The sequence below is a fragment of the Lissotriton helveticus genome, chromosome 1_2 (assembly GCF_964261635.1).
Source record: "Lissotriton helveticus chromosome 1_2, aLisHel1.1, whole genome shotgun sequence".
Classification (NCBI taxonomy): Eukaryota; Metazoa; Chordata; class Amphibia; order Caudata; family Salamandridae; genus Lissotriton; species Lissotriton helveticus.
Genome location: NC_136058.1, coordinates 2,854,461 through 2,881,132, shown reverse-complemented (window position 1 = coordinate 2,881,132; position 26,672 = coordinate 2,854,461).

Below are 26,672 nucleotides of genomic sequence, written 5' to 3'. Positions count from 1 at the left end.
AGCACCAGGGCATTTCCCTGGTCATAAGCTACCTGGTAGCTTTAAAGTGCCAAAGTGGACAAACTGAGCTGGCACAGTCTGGCAGATCACAAGTGGAGTCGATTTCCTGGGGTAGTTCGAATAATCTTCCAACAGTGGGGATAACTCTGGCTGGATCTTCTCGCCACTGTCAATGCTCTCTTATAAAGGTTTTGCACTTTGGAGTTTCTGCTCGTTAGTAGATGCATTCTGGCTGGAATTGTACACGAGACACCTGTATGCCTCTTCTGCTCAGAATTCTGAGCAAAAAACACAAACAACCATGCCCAAGTCATCCTAATGGCTCTAGATTGGGCCAGGTCAGTGTGGTATTTGGAATCCATCAATCATAGCATTTATAAAGCACACTACTCACCCATAAGGGTCTCAAGGCGCTGGGGGGAGGGGGATGCTGCTACTGCTCGAAGAGCCAGGTCTTGAGGAGTCTTCTGAAGGTCAGCAGGTCTTGGGTCAGTCGTAGGTGGGTGGGGAGGGTGTTCCAGGACTTGGTGCGAGGTGGGAGAACGATCTGCTGCCGCAGGTCGCTCTTTGGATGCGGGGGCTGTGGCGAGGGTGAGGTCGGCGGAGCAAAACGCATGGGGGTGTAGAAGCAGAGTCTGTTGAGGTAGGCTGGTCCGGTTTTGTGGAGCGCCTTGTGTGCATGGGTGAGGAGCTTAAAGGTTATCCTCTTGTTGACGGGGAGCCAGTGCAGGTCTCTCAGGTGGGGTGTGATGGGGCTACGGCGAGGGATGTCGAGGATCAGGCGTGCGGAGGCGTTCTGGATGCGTTGGAGCCGTTTCAGCAGTTTGGTCCAGGCTCCTGCGTAGAGGGCGTTCCCATAGTCCAGCCTGCTGCTGACGAGGGTCTGTGTGACCGTTCTTCTACTTTTGATGGGGATCCACTTGTAGATCTTTTGGAGCATTCGGAGGGTGTTGAAGCAGGAGGAAGAGACGGCGTTGACCTGCTTAGTCATGGAGAGAGTCGAGGATGACCCCTAGGTTGCGTGCGTGGTCGGTGGGTGTTGGAGCTGTTCCCAGCGCGGTCGACCACCAGGAGTCGTCCCAGACCGTGGGGGTGGATCCGAGGATGAGGACCTCCGTCTTGTCTGAGTTCAGTTTCAGCCGGCTGTTCCTCATCCATTCGGTGATGGCCTTCATTCCTTTGTGGAAGTTAGTTTTGGCGATGTGGCGGTCCTTGGTGAGAGGATCAGCTGAGTGTCATATGCGTAGGAATGATGTTGAGGTCGTGTAGTCAGGCGACGTGGGCGAGCGGTGCCGTAGATGTTGAACAGCGTTGGGCTGAGGGATGAGCCCTGGGGTATGCCGCAGATGATCTCGGTGGCTTCGGAGCGGAAGGGGTGGACATGAGCATCTGTTCTCAGATTAGGCTAGCACTGTGTGAGGCTCTTATGTTGCAGCAACAGGTAAGTGTCCTCCATCTGTGAAATGGACAAGTTACTTACCTTTGGTAATGCCTTATCTGGTAGAGACTCTATCAAACCATAGATTACTCACCTTAGATTATTGTTCTCTAGCAACAAACCAAAATCCCATGTTAGGCCTGTGCAATGGATTCCTTTTATAGGTGCTATCCTGGGCATGGTAGCTTTTAAGGGTGGGCGTAGTTCGCGAAGTAGCGCTATGCGAAGCTACGCGAAGTGCACTTCGCACTACGCGAACTTCACGTAGCACTACGCAAGATGCGTAGTAGAATGTTCCCACTGTGCAAGATGCGTTTTCAATGATTGCACAGTGCGGACAAGCATCCGGCACTGTGCAATCATTGAAAACAGCATCTTGCACAGTGCGAGCTGTAGTTTTCTGCTGCTCGAGTAGATTTTTACTCGAGCAGCAGCTTTCTCAACGTGAACTGGTAATTTCTCATCGCGAGCGGTCGCGAGCATGCGCAACCACTCTCAATGAGAAACCTGACCTTCCCGCGTTGAGAATCTCGCCGGGATGTCATTTTGCTTGCTCGCGGTCACGAACATGATGTTGAGGACCACGAACAAGCAAAAAATGACCGCTGCACTACGCGTGTTCGCACTGTGCTACGTGCAGCTCGCGTAGTGCGAAGTTGCGCAAACTTCACAAACTACGCGAGCGTAGCGTAGTGCTTCGCCCAGGGTTAGTAGCTTTGAAGGTCTTTCTGCCGCTGCAATGAGTAAAGGTATATTCAGACTGTGATCACTATGCTTCGGTGAGTATGTACCAACCTTGACGGTTCTGAAGCTACTTGGGTTCCTGCTTCAGTGGACTGCCTCATGCCCATTTGCATATGCGGGCCCTTTACTGGAACCTTCCCTTTCAATCAACCCAGAATTGGGAGTACATTTTGAACAACATCCACATATTGATTATGACGCATCTGGACTTTCATAGTGGACAAATTAAATGTGACAGATCATTCTCTTTACCCCATCCTGAGCTCACAGTGATGAAAGACAAATAAGTTCTGGGTTGGGGGAGGGAACCTGGGGGAGGGGAGATCAGAAGCTTGTGAGACCTCCAATGGAGCATAACTATCCATCTTGTCCTAAAAGCCATTCTGCCTTCATCAAGAGCAGGCTGATATACGTTCTGACAAACATGCAATGTGATACTGCACCAACAGGGCAGAATGGGCTCCCTTCCTGTCTAGAGGCTCTGGTGGGATCTTCATGGGATCTATTGAACGATCAATCAATAGATGGGTTCCCTCAGGGTACATCAGGACAGACAAACTCAGCAGGCATCAACTTGTCTACACCTTGAAGTGCCACAAAGTATCGTCACTAGGGGTGGGTGGAATGTTTCATTTCACCTATGGAAGCTGGAAATTCACATTACTCTTGTAAAGCAGAGTTCAGGTCAAAGTCCCTCAATCGCTGTATGGCAGAGTTTTTTTCATGCAAGACACCAGAAATGCGAGAAATATTTGGCACCCCCTAGCTCGATCTTCTAACACGGTCGGTTGTGGTCACAGGGCTGCTTCTCGAGTAGCTTTGCTGCTGCTCGCGCAGCAAAATCAACTCAAATGACATGCGCTCTTGTGCATCACATGGGGCTGATTTTTCAGCACTGCTTGAGCTACTGACACTAATTTGCAATACAAGCAGCGTGACGTGCTTGTTCTTATGTAACTCTGTGAGCTCTGCCTACCCCTAATCTTCACCTGATGGGGGTGAACCTTTGGTAGAACTCTGCTATTGCAGAAATGTTTCAATGCCTGGGCTTGTGCACTCTTGTCATTTCATTGTTCTCTCACACATGCATACCACCCTGGATCAGGGTTCCGGCCTCCTCTATGCATTTCCACCTCTCTTGATCCCTCGGTCCTGAAGAAAGTCAGACCGGACCCCGGACAGTTGATTCTGAGAGCCTCAGATTGCCCCATGAAGGTCAGGTGCTACTGACCTTCAGCATCTGTCTGTCTCTTCAGGAGAATCTACACCCAATCCTGCACCTGTATGCATGGAGAGTGAGTGGATCCAATGAGAGATTGTGTGAAACTGTCATAGTTGCAGCTCACCTTCATTCCACAAAAAATATTGACTCAGGACAGGGGCAAGTTCTTTTTTTACCTGGTATGAGGAGAAGCAGATTGACCCTCTACAGGCTAAGTTGTCCAATGTCATTTTGTCAATATTGTCCATGGTCCAACACGTTTTTGCTGTGAGCACTGTTAAGGGTAACATATCGGCCATTTCAGCCTCTCTTTGTTTGCCTGACCAGCACTCCTTATTCAACCCCCCCATTGAATTAGGTGTAAAAAGCTCTTTTAATAAACTTCTTTTCCCCTGCCCCCTTCATTATGGTGCAGTGGAGCCTCAATTTAGTTCTGACATTCTTGTGTACACACCTGCTCATAGATGTACCCAGAGACGTCTATGTGAAGATCCCGTTTCTCATTGCAACCACTTCTGCACATCACATCAGCGAGCTGCAAACATGATCAGTATAGCCCCTAAGGAAGCTACCCTGGTTAAATCCACAGTAGGCTCTCAGCTTCTTCAATGATAGGACTAAGGTGTACTGGGTGGACAAATACTTCTTCATTGGATTTGCTGGTGTGAAGAAAGGAGAGGTGATAAAAAATTGACCTCATCTCGCTGGATTGTCCTTTGCATAAAACGGTGCCCTTGGCCAAGAAATACCCTTTCTGAGGGCCTGAAAGACTTACTCCACAAAGGCGCAGGTACTGAGGACAGTCTTGAATCAGTGTCACAGACTTTTTCCTGTCATCATCCCACCCTGCCTCGGATTGGGAGTAACAGAGTTGCTGAGAAGAGAATGTTATCCTTCCCCACGATCCACTCTCGAAATAGGTAAAAAAGAAAATGGGCGGTGGTCCCAAAATCAGAAGGAAAGAGATGGGGTTTGATCTATGTCAGAAAAGAAGCAGATTTTGGTCAGGCTGTCCATGTTAAGTGTAAAACCCAAAGAAGGAGCAAGAGTTTCACAAGGACTTTCACAGAGCACAGGCATATGGATGAATACCATAGGTAGGTTTAAGAAAAACATTCTTGCTCACGAAGACGGGTTTTGGAGAAAGTAGTTTAACTCCCTAAAGAGTGACATTTAATCTGCTCTAACAGAGACAGTCTGCCACGTGGACCAGTCACTCACAGATGACTCTGATATTCAAATCTGAGCATTATTAAGCATTCTGAATGACGGGGTGCTGGTATCACAGCTCCAAATATATGTGAAAAAAGTGTGGCTATTCCACATTTTAGGTGGAGAGGGTCAAGCTTGGATAAATAGAAACAGATCTGATAGTAGAATGAACACTTTTACTGGAAAAGACCAGTTAACTCCACCTGGAAGGTAATAAGTGTCTCATAGATTACTGTAGAAAACTCCAGATTAATCAAGGAGGTATGACCGTTAAAGCTAGTAAGTAGTAATGTTATGATTTTTTTTTCCTACACATTTTTTAAAGCCAATATTTAATCATATAGGGAAAAGTTTAAAAAAGATGAAAAAGAACAGGCGATTAGACAACTTACTTGTAATTGTGTAAACTCATTTTGTATATATATTTCAAAGCTACTCAGTCCACACTGCGTATTACATACTGCCATAACCTAAACAATGGTATAATTACAATCACATTCTATAATCAGTTGTTACAAGACTGCCTTTATATCGAACCAGGAACATCTCTCCCTTACCATTACCATGCTCTGTAGAGTTCATCTATTCCAATGCGTACTCCCTGCTTTAAGTGTCGGTGGCCATCTCCATTGCAGTTATCCAGCTTTAGACTTTCTTGCGGATTCAGTTGGTACTTGAATATTCTCTCAATCTAGACAATCTGCAGTAAAATAAACATACAACGTGTCAGGTCATTAAAGAGAAAGCCTCGTCTCCCCAGAGGCGGGATCCTTTCTAGACTCAGTAGGGCGTACTCTAAACTTTACCTTCCTGCCCTGCAAGAACTTCTTCCAGAATCTCCATTCCTCAGAATCTTACTGCATGCTCGAGAGCTTGAGAGCCCTTCCACAGCTCTACTTTTTGCTTTCTATTTTTGGTTTATTGAAGCTTTTCTGACTGCAGGTTTGAGTCTGTGGTTTATAAGCTCCATGCACTTGTACATAGTTGAGCGGTAAGGAGCCTACAAAGAGGCCCAAGGCTTCATTCATGATGCAATACTAGTTAAATGTTTCTGAAGACTGTCAAAAAGACAAAGGGGCCGATTACGATGTAGTTCATAAAGCATTCTGACTGAATCAATTTCAAAATGCTTTCCGACCAACTTGGGTTCGTGGAGTCCAACCGACCGATTACGATGGTTCCAAAAACAGTTTGGTCGGACTCCCATTGACTTCAATGGGAGCCTGTGTTCCGACCGACTACACAGGCTCCCTCGTCACCAGCCGACTGGACTACGGAAACGCCATTTACGCAGGAACCACAGTCAAACTTCAGAAACGACTGCAGCGAATACAGAACGCCTCCGCACGACTCATCCTCGACGTCCCTCGCCACAGCCACATATCGGCCCACCTGAAAAACCTGCACTGGCTCCCTATTAGCAAGAGGATCACGTTCAGGCTCCTCACCCACGCACACAAAGCACACCATGACATGGGCCCCGAATACCTCAACAACCGCCTCTCGTTCTACTCTCCCAACCGCCAACTCCGCTCCGGCAGCCTCGCCCTAGCAACCGTCCCACGGATCCGCAGAGCCACCGCCGGAGAACGATCATTCCCCTACCTAGCCGCCAAGACATGGAACTCCCTCCCCGCTCACCTACGACTGACCCAGGACCATCTCACCTTCCAAAAACACCTCAAGACCTGGCTATTCGAGCAGTAGCGCCCCCCCCCTCCCTCTCCCTCAGCGCCTTGAGACCCTCGCGGGTGAGTAGCGTGCTCTATAAATGTATTGTTTGATTGATTGAAGAAATTGGTGCTTGTAGAAAATCGTGCACCCCATAGTGCCTTCCACACTGTGCATACATGGAAAGGGTGGACCCATGGGCACCCCCACAGGCCCCATTCAGAGATCCCCGGGTGTAGGGAGGCCTGCTACGGGCTCCTAAAGTTAAATACCGACTGCTAATCCGTGTCAGAACAACCGATTCGGAAAGGATGTCCGAATCCGACATCCTAATCGCTCGGTCGGAAACTCAGTCCTTCGACCGCTACGATTCGGATCCAACCAACTCGGTTACTCCGAATGCCGTTCGGAACAGAGTCGGAAAGTCCAAATGGTTTCCAACCATTATTGGTTATTAACAGTTATTGGTCATTCGGAAGAGTGTCCGAGTCGGTCGGTAAGGGGTGTTCCGAATCGGATTCGGACTAACCGAATGCCATTCGGAGCCTTTCTGAACGACATCGTAATTGACCCCTAAGTGTACTGCTGTCTGTATTCCAAACACACCTGCAAGGACTACAACATCGGTATGTTTTTCTATTAGAGGACAAGGAAAGAGCAGCGACTGCAATGTACTTCAAGTTGGCGCCGAAGTCAGAAAAAAACAAATATTAGTTTTAGAAATCTTCCACGGAGTACAGCCCAACTAGGCTGAGATGCATAAAATGGTTTTGCATGACTTTTGCTTGGGTTACTCCTATGAGTTCAGAGGTCGGTTTCTAAATCTAACCGATGTCATACTGCCACCATTGGTATCTTGGGGCAGGCTAAGTCAGCACGCTCCATGAAACAAAGGGTCTTGCTAAGAGGCAAGCATATAACTCAGAAGGATGTCCTGATTCATTCACCCCAAGCTTCTTCATCCTCCAAGGGAACTGTTCCTAAATGGAATAGTCTCTTAATTTAACCTGGACATACAGGCTGAACCAGAGGAAACTTATTTCCTCTTAGCTCTGGAACACGAGAGCGAGAAGATGTTAATGGTTCCATCCATTTTGAGGACCACCTATGGAATTTGGGCTAGGTCTTCTTCAACACCCACCCTAGCCTCTGTTTCAGCTGCTGTCTTGTCTTAGACTGTGGTTTCCACAAGGTGTGGCTGAAACGTACCAGATTCTATCTACTTTTGCAGGCCAGCGTGTAGAGCATGCCTTTCAGTATTTTCTACTACCAGACGACCTTCCTCTTTGTGGAATTGAACATAGCCCTTTCTAAGCTAATGTGTCAAATTTTCCAGTCTGTACACAACACATTCCTTCAGCATTTACCCCAGGTTGCAACATTTTTTGGTGGCTATCACCTCAGCTGATAGGGTGAGTGAGGTAGGCAATTTGTTCTCATGAACCACATATGGTATTCTAAAAGAAAAAGATACTTATAACAACATATCAAAAGATGGTTCAGATTTCCATATTAATATATTTATCCATCTTCTACCACCCCAACTGCCTCCCCATCTTAGAGATCAGTACATGCACGAGGAAATAAGTTTCTTGGTTCTTAAGCTTGGTTTCAGTCCCTGGCACCTTGTACTCAATACTTACATTAACTGTTGGCCCAGATCTCTTCTTTCCCCCAATCTCTTCTGTAGACTGCTTGCCAAATGACCTCATTGCTGCTGGCACAGCTTTTTGAGTTTGAGAGGGTACTTAGTCATTAATGGTCTATGACAGCCGTTCATTCTGTGCCTAAACTGTTTTTTTTTCAACATAGGCTTCCTAAGAGAAATCATCATAAACTTGTCTGGCGGCCATGTTTTAGGGTACCAGAGAATCTGTTTCCTGTCACCCCAAGAGTGTTGGCCTGTTGGGGTTATCAGGCCCCTAACTGGTGTAATCTGACACGTGTTAGCTTTATTGCCTAATAAACAAGCTTTGGCAACCATAAAATATGTTCTTAGCTGGATGGAACGTCTATTTTAAAATGCTTTATAATGATCACTGCCCTTTACGGCCTAGATAGCCCATATGTTTACTAAAGCTTCAATATCCAGTACTTTTCTGTGGAGCAGGAGAAAATGCACTGCAGCACTTTGTACTTGCACGCCGTCCTTAACCCCTCTCATTCTGTGGCTGGCCCAGTAACTAGTACTGATGTCTTATGGGAGGTAGAGTCCAAGAATCTGGGTGAGGCTGTGAGCACAACGACAAAAGAGGCGCTGAGCCGGATCACAATCCTGGATTCTATGTCAGTTCACGGAGGCTCAGATTATGCTTCTCTTTGCTTTACTGCAAAAACACAGAAGCCAATGAAAACAACTTTAAACAGCATACCCCCGAAAGTACAACCCCCTCAATGCTATGCACCAATCACCATCAGTCCAATACTGTATATAGTCCTTGAAGAACATATCACTTCCTCTTTCTTTGCTGCTGCAGCAGCGAGTTAAGTGTTATTTACTCTCTCTATATTGTGTTTATTGCGAATTGGCTAAGCGCGACTGTTATTTTAAGACTAGTGCCCCAGCGCTTTGTTTGTTTAACGAGCACGACACTTTGTTGTCTTAGCGCGCACGGCGCTTTGATTGTTGCTCGGCGCGCGATGGTTGCATGCAATTGTGGTTGAGGAACTGGTTTTGTTACCGCTATGTAGAAGCGCTTTGGCGGGTTTACCCGCGGCGCGTCCTGTTTGCCTCTGTTCCATTGTTTTATCCCAGCGTTTGAGGGCAACATTTACCCGTTGAGCGGGAGCGGGACAGACGCGCTCTGCGCGCTTAATGGGGCAGTCCGCTTTCAGTTGCTACGCGGTCTGCGCATGTGCGAAATCCCGTATCGGGCTTTTTATTGCAGATCTGGTTTTTGCGCCTCGCGGACCGCTCTTTCCCTCTACCCTCAGTCCCTTTGAACGCCCGACGGGGCGCAAAAGCGGTATTAAGGCTCTGCCTTAGGGGAAATAGGGGTGGCTCCCTCCACATTTAATTGGCATACACTGACGCACGTGGATTGTTGGGACTGTTAGTTACTCTCTTGGTGTTCAGCTGTCAGTGTCACCCCTGGGCTTTCCCATGAGTGTAACAAGGGTACTCCCAAATTTAATTTTAGGTCTAGAGGAGGGAGAAAAAGGCAAAGACTACAAAGAAATACCTCTAACCTGACCTATTTACTTTACAAAAATGAGTAAATCTAAACATTGCAAAGGATGCAGTACTTATAAAAAGTATTCAAGCAGACATGTTAATGATCAATGTATACCATTTATTTCATTTTTTTTATATATGTGGTTTTTTATACCATTTTTTTAACAATACAATTTTAATATTTCAGTGTTATACATTCATTCAGTGCAATATAGAACATTTATATGAACCCCACATACTAAATAAATAGTGTTGACAGTCTCACCCTCATTCATTCCTCATTACTCTTACACAAACATACCGACTCATACTAATGACAAAGGATACACAGTACCTACAACATAAAAGAACAATACAACTGAGAATCTCAATATAAATACACATCTATATTTTTACATCTTTTTATATTGATGGTACAAGATTTATGAATTTCTAATTCCTTTATATCTTTTCCCTTTTTCTTGTGCATAGATCTCAGGTGTAGGGGGCCTACGTACGTTTTGGTGAAATGCTTATTTAAATCACCTTCATCAGGGCCAACATGAATACAGACAGATACATTAACACGTTTAAAAACAGGGGGTTCTTCTCATATAAAAAATGGTTTGGAAGCTGCTCATGGTCAAGTTATAAGCGGTGCACTGTCAGTTCCACTAGAAGCTCAACCCTTTCTGGGTGTCGGAAACTAACAAGAAATTCCTTTGTTTGTTGTACTACCTCTCCTCCCGTCCAAATATCCTTATGTGGGGCTTCGTATTGGATAATCTGTTAGAAGACCTATTGGTTTTTAGGTTTCGCCCTGGGCGTTGCAACTGTGTAGCAGTTGCTCCGCCCACGGCGAAATCTCATGATCCTACATATGGGGCTTTGGTTCCGCCTCTGTCTCCCATTGGCTAGCTCCATAAATGGAGGCTAGCCATTGGGAGACAGAGGTTGTCAATCACGCTTTCCCCTGAAAACGCGATTCGGGGGCGTTTCTCGGTCTTTTTTAAGTCCCGCCCCTTTGTCCTGGGCCGCGCTGTGATTGGCTGCCGGCCCGGGATACCCCCGTGACGTCATTCCCGGGCCGCGCTGTGATTGGCTGGCCGGCCCGGGACCTGACTTGTTTTTTAACTGCTGCTGACCCAGTTTATGGTGCGTTTTGTCTTGCAGAGAATTGGAAGTTGCAGCTACCAAAGACGTTGAAGGGAAACATAGCAGGTAAGAAACAGTCAGTACTTAAATAGACTTTGCGGTAGAGACGATTGTGGGTCGCTCATTGGTGCTGACGAATATAGTCTATGCATTGGGCATTGTATCCTGTGGGCAAGGGGCACGTCACGTGCCTGTTCTGTGATGTTTATTGTGGGGTGGGGGTGTTTTCGTCTGTGGGATCGGTGAGGTCGTTCTGCTAACTCGCAGGGTTTCTTTTTGCATTGTTTACTGGACTTGTTTTCAATAAGTTTGCACAGCGGTCCTGCTTCTGCACTAAGGTATTTTGCCTCTATGGAAGTGGATGGTTATATTGTGAGGTCTCTCAGTGGCTTTGGGTATGCACCTTGTACCATTCATGTGAGCTGTTTGCGACCTCGGACTGCTTTCTGTGTTTATTTTCATAAGTTGCGCACGTTTGCGTTCTGTACTTTTGGATACATCTCTGGAGCTTGCAATGTCTGCGCCTGCTTTTGGGGAAGATCAGCTGCTGGCTGTTTGTGTGCTATTTAAAGTGGAATATGAGCTAATACGGTACAGACGTTTCATGTTCTTAAAAAAAAAAGCAATTGTAGTTCTGTTTGAAGTATCCGTGGCTACCGGTTGTGCTATTTGATGACCTAATAGTGTGTTTGTCTCCTGTATATAAACACTTGGGAGTGGTTACCACTGAGGTGAATTGTTACTTGCTCATGTTGTGGAGCAACGCTCTGGCCTGTGTTCTGCCACTTGGACTGTTTGATTATGTAAACAACCCGAATGCGGTCCTAACTGGTCTAAGCATTTGTCTCTGCGGTGCGTGCTGCCGAACTTTCAAATGAACTCTCATTCTGTGGCCTTCCTGGGTGTTCGTGCACTGCATATACAATCTTACAGAGCGCTACAATACAGCCGGAAGCTTCCGATTTGGAGCACTGTTTATTGGAAGCAGGTCGGCCTTGACGGGTCTTTCCTTATCTTTTATTGACAAAAAGATCACGTTTTTCCATTGGATAAACGTTCACTTTGCAGTGTGAATATAAAAATCGGTATTTGGGGACATGTTGGTCTCTTAACATATGAGCAGTGGGTTCATGTGCACCTTTATAGCACGTGCACAAAACAAAAGTCAAACTAGTTGTCTGTTAATGACTTTGCAAGCTTTCAGTTGGTCACAGTGGAGTTAATGCATACAAAAGTACAGTTAAATTCAACCAGGCGCTGGTGGTAATCATACCTTCCGGAACTAAATGTGCAGTTTCAGTTCGCGGTGAAAATGTCCATATATTGCACACTTTTTTATATTTATTTGGAGCGCCTTTAGCTGAAAGAAAATGTTTGAGCTACCAGGGTGTTTTTACATTTTAATTAAGAAGGCAAATAAAGGTTTCAAGCTCTGGGTGTTGGAAGTTTATCCCAATCTCGGCTCGCAGCACACAAAATGTTTTCAGAAAACAGATTCAAACCTGGCTAGTTTCTTCCATCTATCCGGCGGCGCCCGCTCCCTGCGCTTTTGCTTCGTGGGTTTTAGATTATTGGCATCTTTCTAGCTGGCTTGCCACCACCCTTCATTGCTGCTTGTCTGCTAGTGCTGGGACGCCTCGTTGCTGGGGTAGCCATGCGCTCTATAAGCTTCGCTAACATAACATCTTCAGCAACATCTTCAGCATAACCAGAATGTAACATTGACACTTTGCAGTGTTTACACTTATAGTTTAATGACCACCCATAGGCATCTTTCTTAGATCACATTTACAATCACTTCATTCTGGTCCTCCTACAGCAACCTATCTCTGGAAGAGGTCGGTAAAATTACTGCTTTCGAAGCCTACACTCTTCTCCAGTGACAGTCTCACATCCTCTATCATAAAATCAAATTTCCTGATCTGCTGCCCTACTCGTCATAGTTGATAAACCTATCCATGACCAAATATTCACTTCCTCTTGAAGTAGTGCAAGTAATACCTATTTATTTTAAAATAACGCTAATTTTAAATCAGCAGTACTTACTGAGTTTGTTGCCCCATAGCCAAAATGCAATTTTGGGGTAACACAATGGAGTTGGTTTTGTGTTGCCTAAAGTTATCTTTCTGCATGACGAAGCATGATTTATTAGTAGTGCATCACTATGGGTTTTGAGAGGATGTCAATACTGCAATAGTCACCATGCAGGTTATGGACAGTATGGTCTGTATATTAAATGAGTTGTTTTCTGGCCTTGGGACCCAACAACTGAGGATGCGCTCATCCATCTGACACGGCGGGGCAGAGTAGCGTAGATTTGCAAATCTAGCAGAGACTGCAAGTGTCAGTCTAATAGAAGGCAAAGCAAGACCAGACTTGGATCCACACCTCTAAACAGGATCCGTAAGAAATGAGTTGGTCCCTAGTGAGTCCCATGATGACATGAGTCGTTGACAGGAGTGGCAGATCTGCAAGTTTTTACAGTCCGCAGCTAGATGCTATCCTTATCCCCGTCCTGATGAGACCTTAATCAAGGGGTCGAAACGCGTAGACCACTGTAAAGGAGGAACCCAGTAATCACCAAAGTGGCATAGACTAATTGTTGTGTACAGAACTAAAAAGAATGTGTTTAGGTGGAACAGTTTCCTCATCTGTACATTAGGGTTACCTCGCAGTGGACAGCAACAGATTTGTGATATACGGCCACTGCTTGTGTAAAGAACTGGGGTTTAGGAAACAAGTTGGATTATCAATTTGTGTATTTTGTATATAGAAATTGTGTGTAGAATATGTGTGAAAAGAGTAATAGTCCCAACCAGTTATGAAATAAATAATTACGGTTGAGACCAGGGATGAATTGAGTGTGATTTTTTTAAATTTTATTTTAATAATCGATATTGGATGGGGATTAGGACCCCATACTTTGGAGTAACTAAATGTGCTCTGTCGTAATTAATTGGTGATATCTGTTCCTCCACCTCATGTTCATTTGTCAATCTTCATCTGTCTGATCACAGTCCTTGCTCTGGAGGCTGTCCATCACATGATCTTTAAGTGTCCTTGCAGGTGGATAAGCATGCATTGGGGGCAAGTCTGTGCTCCTAGAGATTGGATGTGACATATCACCTTAAGCTCCACACCAGTGAGACAAAATGTGTTCTGTTTACCTTCCAGTTTTGAATAGGTCCTCTACAGCTGTGGCTGTAGGTTGTAGCTGTGTTTAGAATAGTGCCAAAGGTTGTCCTCCCCAGCGTACTATTAAAGCATACACTAACTAGACGTTTGCCAGTTTGTATAATTTCTGCTCTTTCCCCTGAAGATGGGAAGAGAGTTACATATGAATCGACCAGTTTTTGGTGAGCATCGCACATTTCTGTCCGAGATTGAGAGGTCCAGCATTTCATTTACAAATAACCCTGGTTGCCCTGCTTATCTGGGACAGCTATATCGCTTTGGGACACATTGCCACTATCTGCCAACTATTTACCATTGTTAACAGTTTAGAATGTAACTGAAAGCCCATGTTTTTTTTCTCACTGTACGTTTAAAATAACATCAGTTTTGTTTCTTCTTTTTCATATTAGAATTTATTTTGTCTGTTGTCAAACTTATATTGTTGCCTTTAAATAATTGTATATGTAGTTTCCATAGATTAGTCGCCCCTTGTCAAGGGCAATGATTGGCGTATCAGATGGTTTGCCAAAGCATTCATTATATACACTTAGGAGGCCCCCATAGAGGTGTTATGTGCTAAATGGGAAGTAGACTTCAACAAAGATCAACAATGTTGGATTTGGAACGTGCTCTCACTAATCCATTTATGGTGTCCAGGAACGCTCGAATGAAGTGTATACAATTTTATGTATTACTTAAGACTGATCAGACCGCCGGGAAGATTAACAAATTATTTTGGGTGAATGATGAGGCCTGGAAGGAACCATAATTCCCCTGTGGCTGCCATGTTAAAAGGTTTGGGTAATGGAAGAGGATTGTAGTAATGTGTATCTTTATTTGCACCAACAGCATCTACTCGTTCAAGCCAAGTGGGTATGAATGTAGTGCCTTTCTATAGTTGCAGTGGGTGTTGTGATTAAGATGATCAGTGACTGCTTGGGTTGCTGGCATGGAATGGGTGCCACCCACAACCATTCAACAGCTTGGACCCAGCACCTGCTGCTAAACTTGCTGAAAATAGCCATTTATGACGGGACACTCCTGAGTTTGTAATCAGTTTTCCCCCCCCCCGGAAAAGCTTTTGTTGCAGTACTACCCCAACCTTTGGGACGTATCCCAAGATTTCTGCGCGCAGTACGTAAAGCTGGCTCTTGCCACATTGCCAAATGTGTGTTTCCGGGTTATTCCTTATTGATGTACTTACACATTGGAGGATTAATACAGTCCTGCAGACACCCCTTTATCTGACACACAACACACTCTCACTATATATTTGATCATCCTTATTTTTCTGTTTCTGAATGTCAGATGTCTTCCAGAGCTTGCTGATAGTTCAGCAGTCCGAGTGGGATATGTGTTTAATCTAAGAGATAGCTATGATGTGTTATGTCAATTTCACCAATAGTTTCTTGACACTTTTTACTGAGACATAAACAATTCAAGCCTATGAATAAACAATTCAAGCCTACGAGCGTCAAGGAGAGTTTTAAGGGAAAACATGGGCTTGGCTAAAAAGCGTTTTTTTTTTTAGGACTTGTGGTTGATTTCAGTTGTGGATCTTTGCCATCAGAGAATTCCAGATTGCAGGGGCTAATCTTCCAAATATGCATCCACCCTTTCTGGTTTTGTGTTATTTTAAAAAGAGTTTGATGGTATGACTCCCGAGGGCTGGGAGCAGTTTTCTCTTGGGTTCATGCCTATAAACTTCCAAACTTAAGATGCTTTTGTGCTGGAAGTTGGTGGTGAGAAAAGTAACTCATGTTTTTGTGTAATTCGCCTCTGAGCAGTTGTTGAGCTTAGCCCATGGGAAAGGAAGAGTATTGAGAGCACTTGGAACAGTAAAATAAGCTTTGTAGTGGCCCTCAGACTTGTTCATTTCGGGGTGAAGACTTCAGACGTTGTGCTCATAATATCCATGCTGCTCCTGCTGAGAGCCTGCCTGCTGAAAGCTCACTTTTAGTGCCACAAGGCAGATGAAAAGCAAAGAGATTTTTTGTATGAAGTGTGTGAAGCTAGGGGTGTGTGCCGGACATAGTGAGTCACACTGTCTAGAGTGTCAAAGCCGCAATATCGGTCCTCTGCAACAGGTAGGGCCAGCACCTTGCCCGGGTGGGGGGCGCATCAACGGCATTTACTGTTTTGGTGCTTGGATTAATAAAGATGGTGTATCTGCTTGAGGTAATTAAATGTTTGTGGAATCTTTGACTTTTCAATACATTACTATGGATCACAAGGGGGGATGCACATGGGCAGCCCCAGTCAGTCAGTTTACCAACAGAGTCTGTGGCAGTGACCGAGTCGGGTTTGTCCACAAAGCTAGTAGACACATTGGCAGCTGGGTCAAGAAGGCAGGCGAATTCAGGAAATGTTTGGCTGAGCACGAAGGAGCAGAAGTACTACAGTCTGTAGGACATGGCCAGAGATATGCGCTACAGCGATTGTCCTTGGCTATTCCGTGCTTTTTGGCACGGTCTTTGTGATTGTGGGGAGTTGGAGTTGTGGTAGGGGACCAAGATCCGGCCCGGTTAGCCAGTCCCATCTCCCGAAGGGTGCCAGGAGGATCCTTCTGAGGGTTGCTCTGGCGTGGGAGTTTAAGGGGCTCAGTGGACTTGCTGGCCTTTAGCTTCTCTCCTTGTGATGGAGCATGGGAGTTCGCCTTCTAAAGAGTATATCTGGGGATCCTTTGGCTAGCACCCGGGCTCTTAAGTCAATTAGCTGGTGTTCTAAGTACCAGCGGGGTGGCCAAACTGGACTTCAAAAATGTAGGTTAGATGATTCCCATGTATAGAAGTTCTTCCAAACTTATTGCATTTTATGTATGTGCAGTGTGTGCAGTGTGTGACAGTATCCAGATGTTTGAATGCTGTCTTGCAATAAATAAAGCAAACTGTTATTCAAATGCAAATCTAAATTTCTCAGGTCATTTCTTTGCCTCCCTTTGCAGTAGGTTGCCCAGAAACCGGACATGTGTTTCTTAGGTTTCTGTCATCTACCACAGGCCACTTGACTGTCCCCTACCTGTGACTCCCACCTTTTCCAAAATGTTTGCATCGTGCAGGCCTTTCAACGGTAGTATTGTAGAGTCAATTGCTGCTTTTTAGCGCGAATAAGGTTGGCACATGTTTGATCAAGTGAAGAGCACTGACTGTTTAGTCAAAAATGTTGTAAAACTTTGGGGACACAATACACAAGCTTTGCGGGTATTATTAAAAATAAATAAAACTATGGAAGATTAAGACTTTAATTATAGACTCTAATTTTATGCTAACGTCAAGACACTTATTTCAAGGCTGTATGGTGAAATGTCACCTATTATTGGTCTTAAGCCTGCAGCATGTTCAGAGGTGTTTAGAGGTTGATTATGTTCCCCAAATTATATTTAAGTTGCACTTAGTATCCAGAATCTGTGAGATCCATGTTCATGTTTCTTGCATCCCTTCAAGGCTCCTTTCTCTTCTTGCTCTCTTTTCCTGGCAAAAAGATCTAGGTTGCTGGGGATTTGAGAAGATAACCCAGGTATTCTCCTTTTGTATCGCCCCTGTTTTTATAAGCCCCATTTTCCAAACAAGATTTTGCAGATGCTGCCTTCACTTACTAAATCCTTGACTAATAGAGGTCTGAATTTTGCCATCCGCCAATGTTTTCTTTTTTTTGTTAAGGTGTGTACTCTGTTAGGCTAATGCAAAGCTTTAATGTTTGACAAATTGATTTGGCTGGTGTAGTCGATCTGAGCTTAGATTGCTCCTATGCATTTCCTTGCTGTTTTATAGGTTATTGTATTTGCATCCATTACAATTCTCTTCTCATTTGTATTGGTACATCCATCTTCACTCTTGTGCCTTTTATGGGGTGGGTTCCGCTATCTATAGGACCCTATTCCCTTCTGCGTGGAGGCTGCACTTTACTAATTTGTAAATTAAATGAAAATTGCAATATTTTGTTACAGTGGAGCATGTCAGAAAAGATTGCTTCCTATTGTAATATCATGGGGATGGGAGATTGAGATTGTCTTGTATTGGAGGTGTGATTGCTTAGTCTTCCCTATCTGAATGCATAGAGCAGACTGCTGCTTCGCTGCTTCTCTGCAGGCCCAGCTGAGTTAAAAAAAACCAAGCATTTGCAATGCAATCTCTCGCCTTTGGGACCTTGTATATATTTAGCTATGCAGTACATTAGCCTGGGTGCTGAAACATCAACTGTTCTTTAACATGGAGGGAAAGTAAGCACCAAACTGCGTGACACACCGGGTATGGGAACTCATGGAGAGAGGTATTGCCTTTCAGCGGGAAATGGCATAGTCCAAAGCACTATTTTTAATATAAAATCGGGGCTTTCGGTGGTCATAGCACTGAAAATACAAGATTTGAAAAAATATTGACTACTGGTGCTCGTGGTTGACTATTGCTAAGGACTGGAATCTAGAGAATGCTTAAGTGATTCTGTTTTTTTTTTACTGACCTCTGTTGCCAGGAAATTCTAAAAAAAAGGTCCCTCAGCAGAAAGCAATTCTGGTATTTTACTGGCCTCTGCTGATCATTTTCTATCAAGACCGTTAAATAGAGGCAGTTGAACAGAAAAAAAAGTCCCTATGCGGAAGCAGGCTAGTCCTAGGGCTGATCTCCAGAGTCCACAAAGTACATACACATAGAAGTATATACTAAAGTATATACAAGAGGTCTAGAATGCTCGACCTAAAAAAATGAACTCACTGGTTTAGGAAATTCCGTACCTCAAAGGTGATATGAAAGTTCTGCCTACACACTTTCTCTGCTGCTACCACGATTTTCCAACCCGCCATTTATTTATCTGTTTTCAAAACCAACACATAAATAAAAAGGTTGTCATTTACAATGCCAATAGCTCTAACTTTTGCAAAGGCGAAACCGTTGCATTGTAAATGCTTGTTTTAATGTTCCGCCATCGATTTTGTCCTTTTCAGCGTGCTCCTGTCTTATCTGTGGTTATGCCGTAACACTGTGAGCCTCTATAAGTTATCGCTTGGCGATCACTCAAACGGAATCTCCTGCACCCTGGCTGACCGTGACCCTGGGCTTTCCCCCCCTGAAATTCCTCCAACCTCCTGCATTACACAGATGGCGTACTACACCGAGGAGGCAGACCAGTGGGCATAATATGCTGTTGATGTACAATATGATGAGGTCCCCTATGAGCATCACCTGGAGGAACACCTGGTGGAAGCACTTGATTCGTTCAGTAAATAAGGCATTGATTAATGCATTAAAGCCCTTTACGCAACCGTTGCAGAATTAGGGCAACGTAAGTTTAAGAGTCACCATGGTGGACCCTCACATCACCAGTCCTCTGAGTTGCTTGCCAAGATGGCAGCGAATGTCCTTAATGACCATGTGGGCTATGGGAGTTCTCGTCCGTCACCCAGTGCGTCTTTACAGTACCAGCAAAATGACGATGACACCTCCTCCTCACTCCCTGACACCTCTGATTCTGACCAGTCGGAGGCGCCTAAGAAGGCACTGAAGAACAAGTGCAAGTCGCAACCCGAGAGTTCCCATCTCCCCAGCAAGAATTTGTTGTTCAACCCCAATAATTTAGTGCACCCAGGTCCACAGAGTGGGTGTCATGTGTAGAGGTGGCACACTACATCCAAGGCAATATACGTCCAGACTTTGAGCCCGATGTGCGCTCTGTTTTGAGATCGGAATGCCCCAGGCCAACCCTATTAGGCAAGGTGACGAAAACCCCGGAGCTGGACCCCAACATGGCCATGTTCATTAAGAAATTTTCTAAGAACCCAAAGAAAGAATTGGACAGGGCATGGAGGGGCTGCCAGGACAAGCTCCTTAACGTGTGTGGACCCCTCACGAAAATTTTGGATGCTGCGGTGCAGGCCAAAGAGACCAACACGCCTCTGGATACGAAGGAGAACTTGGAAAGGGTGCAGAGGGCGCTATGATTTCTGGGTAATGCCAATTGTGCCGTGTCGATGGAACGGCGGCGTTCTTTCCTCATGCGCATCGACCCACAACTGGCAGATATAGCCCCTACGGAGGCTGGGATCACGGCAAATGGCTTGCTCTTTGGTGATAAGTTTGTAAAAGAACTTGGGAAATACGTCTCCACCTTTTCAGCTCTCGATAAGGTCCAGAGTATTATCAAAAAAGTCTTTAACGCTGGCCTTTTTACCAGGGCCGGTCGCTCCAGGGGTCGATCGTCCAGCCGTGGGTTCAAACAGGCATCAAGAGGTTCAGAGCAACGTGGACGTGGGGGCTCCCATCGCTCCAACTTTTACCCCACCAGAAATCGTGTGGGTAGAGGCAGAGGCCAGAAAGGAGGATACCGAGGTCACAACAATGACAGAGACACCTCTTACTCAGGTAAATTTACTTCAAGGGGGAGTAGTCAAAGTGGGGTTCGGATTGCTGGTTTTGCCCACAGGTGGAGAACCCTGACAAACAACCCTTGGATATTACAGACCGTGCAAGGTTTTCAGATAGAGTTTTACAGCACTCCCAGACAGGCTCATGTTCCTCATCTGCTCCATTTTACCCATGTCGAGAGGTCTTTCAGAGGCGACGAAGTTGCAGCCCTGCTGCGGAAAGGGGCTATTGTGCGGACTGTGCCATATGTCCATGGGTTTTACAGTACTGTGTTTCTCATCCCCAAAAAAGATCAGGGTTACCACCTGGTATTGAATCTAAAAGACTTCAATTCTTGGGTAGTGTATCGCCACTTCAAGATGGAGAGCATACACTTATTCATAGATTTACTTCTAGAAGGCGATTGGATGGTGCCCCTCGATCTAAAAGACGCCTATTTTGCGGTTCCTATATTTCTACCCCACAGGCGCTTTCTGTAATTTCAGTGGGGAGGCGCTTGGTACGAGTACGCCGCACTGCCCTTCGGACTTTCGTCCGTCCCTTGGTGTTTCACCAAGCTCCTCAGGCCGGTAGTGCAGTTTCTGAGGGAGTGGGGGGTCAGGCTTATCATCTACTTAGACGAAATCCTGATAATGGCCCAGAAGTTCTTCGTCATCTGGCCGAGACGACTCAACTCCTCCAGGAGTTGGGGTTCACCATTAATGCGGACAAGTCTGTCATGACACCTTCCCAGTCAATGGAGTTCCTGGGGTTCCAGGTGAACTCAGTAACGACTCAACTGTTGTTGCCTCTCAAGACACGTATAGCCATCAAAAAGGAGTTGAGGAAAGCTTTCTCTGCGCAGACTATCATTGAGGACCTTGGCCAGGTTGGTGGGTCTTCTAGCCTCGTCCATCCAGGCTATTTTTCCAGGTCCCCTTCATTACGGGGCACTCCAGAGGTTGAAGAGTTTGCATCACCGCAAAGGCCTCAGTTATACAGAGCAGATACCGAGAACACAAGAGGCGAGGACGGAGATCTCATGGTGGTTAGAGCACATGGATGCGTGGAATAGCAAGGCCACATTTGCGTCAGTCCCGGAAATAGTAATCAAATCGGATGCCAGCAGATGGGGCTGGGAAGCCTTGTGTGGGGCAGTAGAGACGGGGACCGTTGGTCCCAGGAAGAGCTGAAACTCCACATAAATTGTCTGGAACTCTTAGCGGTTACTTTTGCAATTTGGACTTTGTCACCACACAAAGCGAGCTGTTGCATACTGCTTCGAATGGATAATATCTCAGCAGTACAATATATCAATCGTCTGGGTGGCACGAGGTCACGCTTACTGGTGGAAATATCCAAGGATTTCTGGCATTATTGCCTTCTGAATCACATTTCGGTGACAGCGGAGTACATCCCGGGCTGCACTAACGGGGTGGCGGACTGGAACTCTCGCTTCTTGTGGGATTCCAGCCATTGGCATCTCCATCCCAGGGTTTTCCATCAAATCAATGCCAAATGGGGCCCTTGTACAGTGGATCTTTTTGCCTCCAGGCTCAATGCACAACTGCCCCAGTTTTACAGTTGCTGGCCGGAACCTCTAGCGAGCAACTCGGACGCCTTTCTTCAATCAGGGACGACGGGTATGCTTTATGCGTTTTCCCCTTTTGCCATGATTCAGAGAACTCTGGTGCAGATCCGCAGACTTAGTGCGGATGTGGTTCTGGTATCCCTCTTTTGGAGAGCACAGGCGGGGTTCCCAGCAGCGCTGGCCCTGTCATGTGCCTCGCCAGTGCGACTGCAGTCATTTCCAGAGATTGTGACCGATCCACTGGGTCAACCTCATCCACTGATCCTTCAGGGTCTGCCTCCACTCATGGCATGAAGACTTTCCAGAGACGCTGGCAAATGCCGGGAGATTCTGATGACACTTTGTATTTTTTGTCCCAGTCCTGGGCACCATCGACGCATAAGCGATATGAGTCTGCTTGGCGTAGATGGGTTAGTTGGTGTACTGCACGGCAAGGGGATCCCTTGGGATCGGTATCCATATGATCGTTAATTTCTTATCAGAAATGGCAAGTACGGGTCTAGTGTATAGGACGATCAATAATTTCAGATCAGCAAAATCAGCGGGTCATCCACATGTGGATGGCAAACCAGTGGGAGATCCTTTTGGCCCTTTACTCCCTGGACAACACGAGCTAGGTTACGGGCCCTGCTGGATCGGAATTATCACCGTTGGAGCGGCCTCCTTTTAGAGTCACAATTTTAAATCGCAGCCCTGAAGAGTCGCGGAATTACTTTTCCAAACGTGTCGGCTGGCTGGTTTTGAAAAAATTAAAGAACTGAACTGTTGTGATACCGTACAAGAAATCCCTGTTTATTTCTGCTTGCCTTGTTCCCTTCTCATACATGTGTCCACACAGACACGACTGTTCTAGAATTTCTCTGTTGTGTGCATAGGGTTTTTGTAAATATATTCCTCCTCCTCCATTGGTCCATGCCCGGGAGATGGTGCATCAACCCGCCAGGCGACCGCCTGGGGTCCTGCTCCACTCCCAACTCATGTAGTAGAAAAGAATAATTAGTCCTACATGAAATGCATCCCTCTTTCCTTAGCCCCTGTTCGGCAAGTGTTCAGGCGCCAGTCGCCCCGGAAACACCTTGTCGTACACCCAGTTCCCGAACCTGCAGCCGCTCCCCTCAGGTCCTCGGTCTGCCACCGCCCCATAACATAAGAACTGTGCTCCACCGCAGGTGACCCCAATCAAACAGCCCGGCCACCATATGAAGCCTAGAACAACCTACAGAAAGGAGATCTCCCCTTTCCACCGTTGGAAAAGACAACACCCCCAGCCCTAGGCCTTCACTTGCAAGCCAATAATCTCGGTGCCCTTGAAGACTGCCCCCAAACCGCAACCACTAAAACCCACCCCAAATGCCAGGTGTCCCGACGCACCATCCTCACAAGGCGCCTCAAAGCTCCAATATCGCCCTGCTCGAGAATCATGTGCCCCGTTACGCACCCCAAAACACGCCAGGCACCGCCTTGCTGGTCACCATACGCAGCGCCCATTCAACCGCTGCTCCCCGTTGACCACGGCAAACAGCCTCCTGGGGGAAACTACCGGACTCCTAGGTCCCCCTTAATCCTTGAGAGTAACATAGTGCCAGAGTCTTTCCGCCACTGTGCCGTGCACAGGCTCCCCGCACCACGCATCACAAAACCATCCCTACACACGTACCCTCCATCTGCTGCGCCATTCGGCCTCGCACTCTGCGCGCCCACGAAAAAAACTCCCATGTGTAGCACTCTCAGACCAGACATGCTGTAAAGACGCCTGCGCCGCAGGCCCCAACACGCTTCACACCTCCAGCCACCCCTGTTCATTACATCGTGTATGTATAGCGCTCTGATACCTTCAGGTCGAGCCACCGCTATATAAAACTGTAATTAACTAACTAAATAAAAGGGGGTATTGCCTATCCGTCAAAAACCCGTCTCACACTATAGCGCAAACCTCAAGACGTACCACCTGTACCCCATCTTCAGCACATGCAGCCTTTGTGTCAGCCATCCATGTCCCCGACCCCCCCCCGGGGTGGGCCTCCATCACAGTTGCCCAATCCCACTACGGCGTCCTCGGACCCAGGCAAACCCCCCCCCAGAGCTCCCCACACCCTCGTCAGAACAAAACCTGCATTTGTACCAGAGTCCCGGCTTTCTCTCATACGACATCGAGCGCCATGGCCTCCAAATAACCAAGAAGGACTTCCTAGCCCCATCGATCTCCTGCACGTCGTTGGGTATCCGAATCTGTACTGCATAAGTCAATCCAGCCTAATGGCACCCAATTCGTCAGCATGCCCCAGCTGCGGGCAAGGCCCATACAGTGCACGCATGCCCTCCCCTGTCGCTTATTCTACCCATAACCGCTTGCGCGGCAGCCGGCCCTTTGGGCGCCCCCCCTCGCTCCGATAATGCCCAGTGACCATTGACAAAGAATTCCACAATGCTGAACTGATAAAACACCATTGCCTAACATTCCATTCCAGCAACCGGTGTGCGCCTTCAGTCCCCTGTCCGGTCCCATGCCTACCCGACACTTGCCCCTAAACAGTTCTCCAGCAGCCTGCCGTAGCAGCACCTGCATCCCCTTCATCCATCACAGCCCAATGCACCCCGGCCCACCAGCCGTAGACCCTCCGTCCATGCAGCTCCCCCCCGCCCCATCCATACCCATACCTGAGTGTCCGTCCAGAACCTCCCTCTCCTGCTCAGGCACTGGTGTTCCCCATCGCCGTTGTCCCCTCCGCACTTGTCTGCATCCGTGTGTGGCTCCTGTAGCAACAAAAAAACAGCCCAGTTACCTGGAAACCTTCCCCCCGCCCCCCCTTGGCAATCCCACTCAACCGCCGCCCCAATCGCACTGCATCTTTCATTCCACAAACCCACTCCCTACTCCTACTGCACCCCACCACATCCATGTCAACAAACCCCCCATCTCATCCGCAGACCTCCATGCTACTGTCACACCTGGTCATACGCTGAAATGTTTTCACTGCGCGATCCCGCGATGGAGGGGCAGGCTGCCGCAGACCCCCCTACAGCTTCCGGCCAGCGTCCCGAGGCCGCTGTGCGCCCCGCTGGCATCCTCTTTACTGCCAGCACAATACCGGTCCTGGTCCCCCCCCCCCAACCAGGTCTAAATCTCCGAGTTCACCTGCTTTGTTGTACAGAGACGCGGGACACTCTGTTAAGCGTAGACAACAGGATTTATTAGCTGCAGCTATGCACAGTGATCCTAGAAGTACACCAATGGTATGTTCTCAGGAGACTGCCCCTTTACTCCGGGGCTCACAGTCTTTTATATTCTTTTACATCTGCATAAGAACACTCCCAATGCGCAAAATTTAAACCAATGAAAAGATATGTTTTTGGGGAAAAACAAGACGTCACATGATTAAATTATCCACCCCCTAGGTCATGTTTTGACTAACCCCACAGGTGATTTAACAATGGTGTCCCTGAGTTCATCAACAGTGGTAGACATGTTTGTGTATTGCAATAGAGGTCAATTTTCAAGGTAGGATAAGACGGGGAGAAGGACAATGAAAACCAACAGATGGTTTGAGACAAGGATTAGTGAGTCGAGACAAGAATACTGAAGGCCAACAGGCAGTTTGGATAAGGATTAGTGAGTCGGAATGATTCCTGGAATTGACTTCACCTCAAGAAGGGGTTATTTGATACGTGGTAGTACGAAGGGCAAGAGTTTTCTGTTCGCCAGGCTGCCTGAGTGAGGGCAACACAAAATGGCGGTGAAACACAAAAATGGAGTCGGAACCGAATTTCCTCAGACCCTCCTTTTGCCATTACGCAGGCAATACATAAACTCACGTTAATCTGAGTCTATTTCAATAGCCATAATGGGCCCGATTCACAGAATGAATTTAAGACTCAATCCTAAACTTACTACTATTTTGGTATTCACAGAATGCACTTACTACTTTTGGCATTCACAGAATGAACTTACTACTTTTGGTATTCACAGAAGTTAGGATTTTGTCTTAAGTCTGTCTTAAGTCTGTCTTAAGACAAACTTAAGACAAAATCCTAACTTCTGTGAATAGCAAAAGTAGTAAGTTCATTCTGTGAATACCAAAATAGTAGTAAATTTAGGATTGAGTCTTAAGTTCATTCTGTGAATCGGGTCCACAGTCTTTAAGCTGTTGTTGCAACATCATTTGTATGTTTTCTGTTTTCTGCGGAATAGGTCTTGGCACACACATGGTGGCACAAAAGCCACAGATGGCGGGACCACATTGTAGGCAGAGGCAACACGAAAAGACAATGGCTAAAATCATTCCAATGAACGTCAGTACCTTCCATCCCCATGTGGACAGTAATCCCCAAAACCATCCCATCAGAGACCAACTTCCTTCGTCCAGGTGGATGGACTCAGCAATGTGGTGTAATTTAGAGATGGCCTGGTATACTGTAGGTGCGTTATCAGGTATGTAAACGCAACAACTGGATCCGATCAATTTACAGACTCCACCACGGTCTGCAAGAATGATGTCTAACACCATTCTGTTCTGTAATGTCATAAGGCGATCCGCCTGAAGCTCGGCGGTGATGTTACTCAGCGCTCCGAAAGTTTCATTTATTGTTGCTTCAACTACTCGAATGAGATGCCTGATATTTCTACTATTGGCCATAGGGCCCCAAAATGGGAGAAATCCTTTGAGAAAGTCGCCTCCCTCTTGTCCTGCTGTGTCTTTTTGATCAAAGACACCTCTCTTGTACTTATTTTTATGATGTCCTGAAGGAGCGGTATATGTCGGAGGGAGGAGAAAAGCCATATAACAAGTTTCTGAGAAATCGGCTGGTAGCCATGTCTAGGCCCTATCATGGCAAACGAAATATGTTCCCTGAGATGCTACCAGCGGTGGAGAAGTTTGGGATGCATAGGTATATGTAATGTTACAAGTGCTCTTTCCCAATTGGGCCTTAAGACTTTGACCATTTCCTTGGAGACATAGGTGACCTTGGTGGGGTAC